Source organism: Astyanax mexicanus, chromosome 7 (genome assembly GCF_023375975.1).
Source record: "Astyanax mexicanus isolate ESR-SI-001 chromosome 7, AstMex3_surface, whole genome shotgun sequence".
NCBI lineage: Eukaryota > Metazoa > Chordata > Actinopteri > Characiformes > Acestrorhamphidae > Astyanax > Astyanax mexicanus.
The window spans coordinates 12,583,454-12,593,860 of NC_064414.1; the positions used below are offsets into that span (position 1 = coordinate 12,583,454).

The following is a 10,407-nucleotide window of genomic DNA, read 5'->3' on the forward strand; positions in this document are numbered from 1 at the left end:
ACCATAACAGCATTATATTGCCATTACCATACTAAGAAAGCTGTAATACTTTGTAGTTAATTTAAATACAAAAATACTGTTCTTTTTGTACAGTAATATGATGTAATCTGTCTCCACACTCAATGTCTGTAATTTAACAATCTGTTTTGGGCAGCTTTTTTGCTGTTAACTTACTGTAAAAAATTACAGGAAACTATTTAAAGTGTAAGTAGGAACAACTTCAACCATCCACCCCTCCTACAGCCAGTCCCACAACAAAGAGCCTGTAAAAGTACCTGACATGTCAATTACCATATCCCATAATGCTGTGCTGCACTATTATACAACAGATTTACAGTAATTCACTGTTTTATCATAGTAGAAATCTTAGTATAGGCAGTATTCTACTGCAAAGAGTTATTTTTTTACAGGATAAAATAACTGAGCAGTCAGCTCCCACTTCCTTTAACACACTACAGTCTTAGCATTTTGTGTGTGTCAGTTTTTTGTGCTTATTTTTTATTATTACCTTTATATTTACCTTGATTTGATGCTGTATTGTAATTGAACACAAGCTGTGGATGTCTAATAAAGAACTAAACTTCTTATGTGTGGTTTTTATTTTCACAAAATGAAAGTCATACAGTAAGACCATAACAAGTCATGAGTCTTGTGATTGTTAAAGCATTTCTCTCACATGTCTGGGCACAGAGTGTACCTTCGATTCCCAAACGCAGAGCCTGTTTTCTCCATTAGAAATTTAAGATTTGCTGAACTGCCCAGATTATCCTCTTCAGATCCGACACTTAATGCTTTATAAAGCAACACAACTCCTCTATCCTCCTCATAATCCTAAATCCACTGCTATTTCTAAACTCTCAACTGACAGTGTTCTTGCTCCTGTGGCACATACACTGTCATACTCCTGTATCTATGACTGAATATACATACATTTTCTTGTTTCCACACTCAAAGTCTAATTTATTAGCTTCACTGATTATACAGGACACATACAGGATAGTTCCATAATTGCAGACTGTAGTTCTGTATCTGTTTCTCTGTATACTTAATTATTATCCTCTTTTACCCAGTTCTTTAATGATCAGGAACTCACAGAAGAGAAAACCACATTTGGGTGGTGGATCGATCTGAAATGCAGCAGTGCTGCTGGAGTTTTTAAACACCAGCACTGTGTTTAATCTCTCCCTGTCCTCCACTCTATTACACACCCCTACCTACAGCTGCTCCACCCTACAGATAAAGTAAAGTCACAGACAGAAGCTCTGAATCTGCTGCTGCACACTTTACAGTGTTGGTTATCCTCTAGTCCTTTATCAGTGAGTACAAGATGTGGTTGGTGGACTATTCTCAGTACAGCAGGGACACTGAAGTGTTTAAGAACTCCAGCAGCACTGCTGTATCTGATCCACTCGTACCAGAACAACACACGCTAAAACCTCCTGAGCATACTACAGTCTGTAATTACAATAAGTATAATTATAATGTAATTATTCTAACTACAAAGTGTCCTATATGATCAGTGGAGCTAAAGAAATGGTCAATGAGTGTGAGTGGCTGAGTGGTGTACACATACATGTGAAGGTGTTTAGATGTAGTTAGTCACAGGGTGTAGACGTTTCGGCTCTTATGATCCACTATATATTTTCAGACTTTGTGATTGTGAGGAGTGATGAATAATATAAAATTTATAACAAACAGCAAAATGTCAAGTGCTGAATTAACCCTTTTTACAGGCAAGGATATTTTGTCAATTTTCTGCATGACATTACACCACTAATCCTGAGGATTTCTATTCAATAATTACATTAAAAGCTTTCATGTTCGATAATGAATGTTACTGAATAGCATAATTGTAATTGTAATAGAAAGTACAGAAAAATAGTCAAGTAAATCTGCAACTCACAAAATATAATGAATTAAATCATAAAATATGCTTTTTCCTGAACTTCATTTCGAAATCAATACTTTCCTGAATACAAATCAAACAGGTCATGTCCTCCAAACCTTTAGTTTCATTATATTTGTCTAGTTTTTAGGTCTATTTTCAAACATGCAGAATTTGGGTTGATTCCTGTTACTGATCTGGAATTATTAAAGGGAGTAGAGAGAAAACAGTGTGTAAATGATTGTAAATAACTTATTTTACTGCAGAGAATAAGGGTTTTGTATCACCTACACCTGTAGACCGTATACAGGACAAGGCATGTTAAAAGGTTAACTCCCACAGAGTTAAACCCTGGACTATTTCCCAGGGTTTATATAGCTCCATACTGTTTGGAGGTTTCACAATAGTTAAATCTTTATTACTGTGTCTGTGTTTAACTCTAACACTTAACACCCAAAGATGAATTAGGAAAAGACTAATCAATCATTATGACTAACAATAGCTTAGGGAACATTAGCGTGTGTTTTTGGTCCTTAACACTGGATAAAACATTTCTGCTTTCTGTACTGCCAGTCTGTTTTCCCACAGCATGGGTCATTTAACTCAGCACAGTGATGCTGTTTTATAGTTCTTAGTATAGTACCAGCACTTTTTCATACATTGCAGTACAGAAATCAGTAACTTGCTCTTAGAGTCTATAACATTTTGTGGAGAAATCCATGACTAGACAAAACATACTACAGCTAAGGGCCCAAGGGAGGGTAGGCCTATTGGGCAAGATGACACTGATGATGATTCAGGGATTGGGAGAAAACGCCATTTTGCAAACTTATGTTGCCTGGGACCAATAGGAGAATTCTGCTTTGGTAGACTTCATTTTATTGTTTTTAGAGCATTATTTACTGAATGTTTGGGGTGAACTCTACCCAAACAAAATGAGTGCAAATTGTTGCTTTAAATGTATTAATTAGATTCTATATTTATATGTATGCTATAATTGTGTTAAAGGAGGCTGCTGCCATATCATCGTCTTCAACCAAAGAAGTAAAAAAATAGGCGGATTTTAATTAAATCTCTGTGGAGTATGTTTGTATATTTGTGTCAACACAGAATATCTAACTCTGCTAAATAACTCCAACACTGAAAACCATTTAAATCTGAGTTAAAATTATACTTTGATGGTGAAACATGAATTACACTCTCCAGGTTTTGCCGTACAGCTTTTCAGCTGTTATCATGCCTTACATTTATTTAGCTCAGATTGGTTCAAAAATGGGAACTATGTCTGGCAGCGCTGCATTAAAAGGAATTTACTACATTTCCTGTCATTTTACAATCGAGTCATGCTATGACGTCAATGGCACGCAGTGTTTTCATGATTTTGTTCAGTGGAAAAAAAAATAGTTGGTTCAGCACGTTTTTTTTTTTAAATTAAGGTTAAAATTAACTTTGTGTGCTTATTTAGAAAAGCTCTTTCTATATTTAGAATATTGTAAATGTTGATGTGTGTGTGTGCATGGCTTTAAAACATTAATATTTACAAGATTCTAAATCTATTGTAAAACTACACTGAAGGTCTTTATAGTGAGAGGTCTTATCGGGTTGAGGGGTGTGCCACTTCATGCATTGAGACAGAGAGGAAACTCTTTTTTTGCCTGTGTGCATTGGGCTTGGAGATAAACATCAGAAGAGAGAGTTGTATTATGGAAAGTTTTGTGTGAATGAACTCAATAGAGGAAGACATTTGTCTGGGGTCTTTAACCACAGCATCCTGAGCACACTGCCTCTTGTCTGCAGGTTGGGAGCTGGCTGCTGATGCTTGGTGAAAGAGAGATAATGCACCTGTGTGTCCTTATACGCACAGAATGGAGAGAAAATGGAGTGGTGAACTTTCAGCAACAGACAACAACTGAAGCACTTGAAAAGGTACATGCCTATTATAAGAAACAATATGGAACCAACAGCTCTAGTGTAAATTCACATTAATAAAACATATTCAAAATCAGACCTTACCATTTAATTACATTGCAGATAAACAAACAGACTGAACAATATAGCGCACAGAGCTAACAGCTCTCTCAACAGAAAATAACACTTACTCTTACAGCCAACAAAACAGAATCACAATAAACGCATTTACTGTTCAATGCATCAACAAGTAGGCCTGGACAATAATTCGATATCGGTATTTATTGCGATAAGAAATGTTTCAATAACGGTGATATCAGTTTTGTGGTATATCGATATGTATTAGAATCACGGACAAGCGTTTTTTACTGGCGTCAGCTCGCCGCAGAGCTCAACACATTCAGCCTCCGTAGCTGGGCTACGTCAGTGCGTGATGACGTAACCACACAGGCACGTAGCCAAATAGGCTAGGCTAGGCAAGGCTAGGTTAAAATGGCTAGGCTCGGGTCCGCTTCGCTACGCAGCAAAAATGTCTCGCGCTGGAGCCAAACGAAGCCGGGACGAGCGGATCCAAGGCTAAGGTAGACTCGGTTCGGTCGGCCCCGGATCCTCGAGGCCGGCCGCGGGTCCGCTCGCTCGGCCGAGGGTCCTCGAAGCCGGGGGTCCGCTCCCTTGCCGCTTTGCTGCAAATTGTGCCGGAGAGTGCAGCCGACCAGCAGCGGTAATGTTAATACATCTAAACTGTTCCACCACTTCAAGCAACTCCACTACATACAATATTTTCTTATACTGACTGAAGCACTTTTATAGCTTATGTTGTAACTAAGTTATTCATAGTTGATAGAGCCTGTAGGTTTGTTTATTTGACGGGAAAATCTTGTTGCTTTTACGTATATAAAGGCTTCTTGTATTCTATATCCTAGTTGAAACACTTTTGTTTTAATCTGTTAAATTTGTTCACAAAGAATAAGAAGCTCTGCCTCTGTTGTAATTTAAAGTTATTTTTATTTGTAATAGTTATATAGGCTTATGTTTGACAGGGATGTCATGTTATTATTTTGCTATATGCAAATAATATTGAGCATTGATTTATTTTGACTACTTTTATTTCTAAAGTATTAAAGTTTTTGTGAAAGGAGGTTTCAAAGACTTAAATAAAATTTTCAGACAGTAGTAGGTACAGATTTCCATTAGATAGATAGATGGATAGATAGATAGATAGATAGATAGATAGATAGATAGATAGATAGATAGATAGATAGATAGATAGATAGATAGATAGATAGATAGATAGATAGATAGATAGATAGATAGATAGATAGATGTGCATATAATGAGGGTATCTGATGCCAACCATACAAAAACTGCAAATACACAGTTATATAATAATTTAAATTCGCAGTGCTGCAGGGATTGCAGGGCTTCTTAGCAGTTTTTCTGAGGCCTTCAAAGTATTTATATCGATATCGAAATTATATCGTATCGACCGAAATTTAAGGAATATATCGTGATATAAATTTTGGCCATATCGTCCAGCACTATCAACAAGTAATAGTGCCTGTCAAAAAAATAGAACCAAAATAAATGTACTAACAAGTATTATTGTCTCTATTGCCTCTTTATTTCAGTAACTCAGTTTATAATGTGAATAGTATAGATGTATTACAGACAGTGGTCTAGCCAATAAAAAACCCAAAATCAGTATCTCAGAAAATTGTAATATTATATAAGACCAATTGGTACTTTTGACAGTGTGGGCAGTGTGCCAAATCCTGCTGGAAAATGAAATCCTCATCTCTATAAAAGTTGTCAGCAGAGGGAAGCATGAAGTGCTGTAAGATTTTGTTGGAAAACAAAACTGCACTGATTTTAGACTTGATAATAAAACACAGTGGATCAACACCAGCAGATGACATGTCTCTCCAAACCATCACTGATTGTAGAAACTTCACACTAGACCTTAAGCAGCTTAAACTGTGTGTCTCTTCACTCTTCCTCCAGATTCTGCTCCCTTGATTTACAAATGAAATGTAAAATTTACTGATGATCAGTGATGGTTTGGAGAGACATGTCATCTGCTGGTGTTGATCCCCTGTGTTTTATCAAGAAAGAAATCTTAAGCCCCTTAATGCTTCCCTTTCCTGACAACTTTTATAGAGATGTGGATTTCATTTTCCAGCAGGACTGCTCACACTGCCAAAAGTATCAGTTGGTCTTATATAATATTCACATTTTCTGAGAAACTGAATTTTGGATTTTTATTGTCTGTAAGCCATAATCATCAATAATAAAAAATAAATGCTTAAAATAGATTACCCTGTGTGTGATACATCCATACAGCAACAAAGTAATGTTTTATTAACAGTCTATCTTTTTAGATGCACTAGTATATGTTAGGTAACCTGGTGGTAATGACTACACACTGATGGTGAGATTCAGAAAATGGGAGACACACCCAGTATGCAAAAAGATTGTGCCAGAAGCCAATAGAAAAAAGTGGTCAATGGCAACAGACTAAACTCAGTTATTATCAGATGACTCAATTCAAAGACCTCTGTTTGAAAGTATACGTGAGGAATATGCAGGGAATATCCAAATTTACATAAACCAGGCTTTTTTTTTTTTACTTTTTTTGTTTAAGTTTTAGAACTGAATTTCAGTGTAGGAAACTAAATAGAATCTTATCTGATTCGATCTGATGTTCTAAAAGCCCTGTTATTTTACATTATCTGAATCTAGCAGTGTTTGTACATTGTGTCTCGATGTTATTATGAATTGACAGTAAGACAATGTTCTTTAAATTATATATTGTACAAACAGCTCATACAATTTACTCAGTCAATTTGAAGAAAAGTAAAATGCACTCACTTGAGTTTATAAACATTTTTTTTGTACACTACACAAAACCATCAGGGTGTAGTCTTTTTAACCAGGGCTACAGTATCTTTGGGTATTCAGGTAAAAGTTGAAAAGGAAAGAGGAACGTGATTGCCAACAGGCATTTCTTCTGTTTGGTATATCTTATTATTCATTCAGTATGATGACCTGTTTCTCATTCCTTTACGCCCTTAACTCATCTCAAAGTCACACACAGAAAATGTTTACATGCTTTTATTACATTGAAAAAAAAAATTAATTGGCTTAACTTAACTCAGTCAAGTAATCATTAAGCTTTGGCTGTAAATATATAACATTAGTCAAAGCTTGACCATAACTTAAATCAGTTAAGAGTTTTGTTCACACAACAATAGTTTAATTAACTCCACAGTTTTCTTTCAAGTATTGTGGGCTTAAATAATTCAGTGTGCTTAACACATATATATATATATATATATATATATATATATATATATATATATATATATATATATATATATATATTCTCCATGCCAACATACTGTGACATTTCAAACATGTAATAAAAGTAACTTGCTTTTACAGCCTCCAACACTAAGGCCAGCCACACGAATCATGTATAACAGTAATGCATGTCTAGGATAACGTAGCTTTGGGCAACAAACAACAAAACGATGGTAAGTAAAGGAGAGGCCACACCCAATATGCAAAGATATGATGACAGGAGCCTATGGGAAATCTGTATAAATAAATATTGGCTCAACAAACATTTTTAAGTTTTCAAGTTAAAGTTACCTGAACTCATTTTATAAGTTTGATAATACTAGTTCTCCTGACTAAAACACAGAATCACTTTTCAGAGTGTACCTGCAGTAGAGCAGCCATGCAACCAACCATCATACAAAACACAGCTGAACACCCAGAGGGAAGGTAATCCCAGTGAGCAAGACTACACACTGATGGTAAGACAGGGTAGGTGGGACACACCCATTATACATTATGCGTATAAGTGATGCCATTAGCCAATAGGAAAGATACTTTTTATATAATGCTTTTACATTTAGTGTCCCTGCTGTTTAGTGTAGGTGATATATCATCAGAATATTGGGTGCACAATAAATTTAGTGCATTTTAGTGAGTTATTTAGCAATATTTAATGGCTGAAGTAAGTTTTACTGCTAAAAAAAATAGGTAACAGTGTGGATTTTATACGAAATCATCATTCAGTTAATATTTAGTTAATTTTGTATAAATGTTACACAATTAACTTGTGTTAAATTAAGTAATCCCATTAAACGTTTCTTACAGTGAACTGTGTGTCTTATTTGTTTTCCTTTTTTATAATTTTTTACTTATATTACTCTACATTTTTCTTAATATCGAATGTCTCTTACATTTATTATATGTTCAATTCCTTCTTTTGTATAAAGCTTGATTACACTGTATATGAGGATCACCCTCAATGTATTACAAATTTAAATATAGATCGATTGATTAATTAAGCGTGAGATGAAGGATCAGTCAGGGGTGGAGTAAATCTAATCCAGTTAATGTGTCTGTCTGTATCACCTGTTCATATATAGTATTTTTTGCATGATTATTTGGATCCCTTGATTGCCATCAGAAACCATTTCTAAACTGATTAAAAACGATTTGTTGTTTTTTTCTAAATAAATTTAAAATATTTATTATATTCATTGTAATCAAAGTAGTGACCTTTAGTTAAAACAATTCATTTTAATAATTTTGTTAATTTTTTGAGTTATCATTTATAACAATGAAATAAACAATATATTTGATGTACACTGCTGATGTTCTTCAATGCAGACTCTTCTTTTCATGTTAAACCACGCAGATGTGACGAGTGCATGTTAATGTATCCGGTGTGCCAATCAATCCTTAGTTAATCATAAGACTGAAGCTTATGCAAAAGCTGTTTCAACATGCCTGTCAGAAATCAAATTCTTTAAAGAACAACTAGATACACACACAAATAATAAATATATCATTATTAGAATAATTGCATTTCTTATGTGTATATTAAAAGACCAAAACCAAAGTAATAAAAGCAATGCTACATGTACCGGTATGCCTGGATATGTTTGAAAATAACATGAGTTGTTTTTAAATTTTAAGCAATGTTTACTGACAGGTTGAGTGAATTAGACTTAAAATTTTACATTATATCAATTTAATCGATGATTTTTTTAAATGTGAGTTGCTTCATATAACAATTCCACTTTGAACTGAGGTGAATAAAACAGATGTGCATTCAGTCTTTCTTTTTAACTTAATTTAAGCAACACATGTATTTGACCATCATAGAAAAGGTTCTACAGGAAGCATATAAAGAGAAAGCAGTTCAAAAATGCTTACTCCTACAGCCTGTAACACAGAGATCAGGCAACCAATCATAAGTTATTATATAAGCAACATGTGCACCTGAGGTAGCCTGGGGGTAATGACTACACACTGATGGTGAGTGTCAGAAACTGGGGTCCACACCCAGTATGCAAATAGATTGTGCCAAGAGCCAATAGAAATGGTCATTGGCAACAAAACTTGGTTATTATTAGTTAATTTAAATCAAAGTATAGAACATACAGCTACACTGTAAACCCACAATTAGTCAAACTAATTAATCAGCTATTTTAAATGTGTTCACGCATACATTCAAACGGAGATCTTTGAGTTGAATTAACTTATAATAGTTAATAAAAAGTTTAGTTTGTTACTGTTGGCAGCTTTTTTTTATATTGGCTTTTAGCACAATCAATTTGCACAGTGTGTGTGTGTGTCCCAGTTTCTAACACTCACCATCAGTGTGTAGTGATTCCCCCTGGGCTACCTTATTTAAATATGGAGAACAATTCAACTGACCATAACATTTATTTACAGTTTAGGCATAATAGTAAAATTCTTTAGTCTAATTAACTCAAATTCTTAAGAAACATTACGTAAAAAAATTAAGGCAATCTGTTTCCTCAAATAATTTAAGTAAATTTAACTTTTCCAGGCTAACAGTTTACTAAAATAAGTTTTGTGAGTTTCATGCTTTGCTTATTTTAAAGTTTTTTTTTTGTTTGTTTTTTTATGTGTAATTGCAAAGTATGCAAAACTACAGTTTAAAACATGCGTTGTGGTTCAGACACCTTTCAAAGTGGATGAATGCTTTTTACTGTTGTGCTTTCTTTTTTAATAATTTATTTTCTCTCATTGTACTCAAATGTAATAAACATGTAGGTGAGTAACCCTAAATTTAAGCCAAACACAATGTTTTATTGCTGATCATAAGGCTTATAAAAGCCACAGATCGGCTTTTCGCACAAGCAGTTATTAGCATACATTATGTTTAAAAAATGAGCAGGAAACACTGTACAGACTGAAAACGGCTGAAACACAGATAAACCCTGATCAACTGGCTGCACAAGATTCCCTGCAGCTCAATCAGACTGTCCACCATCTAAAACACACGATTATCTCTATAAGGAAGCCTGTGATTAAAGGCTAAACTGAAGAGGAAGCTGTTGCTTTTTTGCATGGAAAGAAAAATGAGTTTTCTAAATCAGAGAAATGTATAGATCTGACTTTTTAAAATCTAAAACATTTATAGATCTGAATTCTTTTCTTCCATCTGAAAAATGTATAGATCCGATTTATTAAATCTGTAAAATTGTAGTTAGTTATTTTGAAATTAATGTATTTATTTATGGAATTTTTGAATTACACATTTAAATTAAGTTAAAAAAGACACCAAG

General features: G+C 34.3%; 1 long non-coding RNA gene across 4 annotated transcripts in view; it reads left to right on the forward strand.

Annotated features, from left to right (window-relative positions):
* The window catches only part of LOC125802970 (uncharacterized), a 100,253-nt gene extending 92,289 nt beyond the window's left edge, over positions 1-7,964 (forward strand). For 3 of the 4 annotated variants that reach the window (XR_007440016.1, XR_007440017.1, XR_007440015.1), the window contains one exon: positions 3,683-4,046. This is a non-coding gene — a long non-coding RNA (uncharacterized LOC125802970). Of the gene's footprint in view, positions 1-3,682; positions 4,047-7,509 lie in introns of those variants that run through there. The other variant, XR_007440018.1, reaches the window with a different exon arrangement.
* Positions 7,965-10,407: the final 2,443 nt, after the last annotated feature.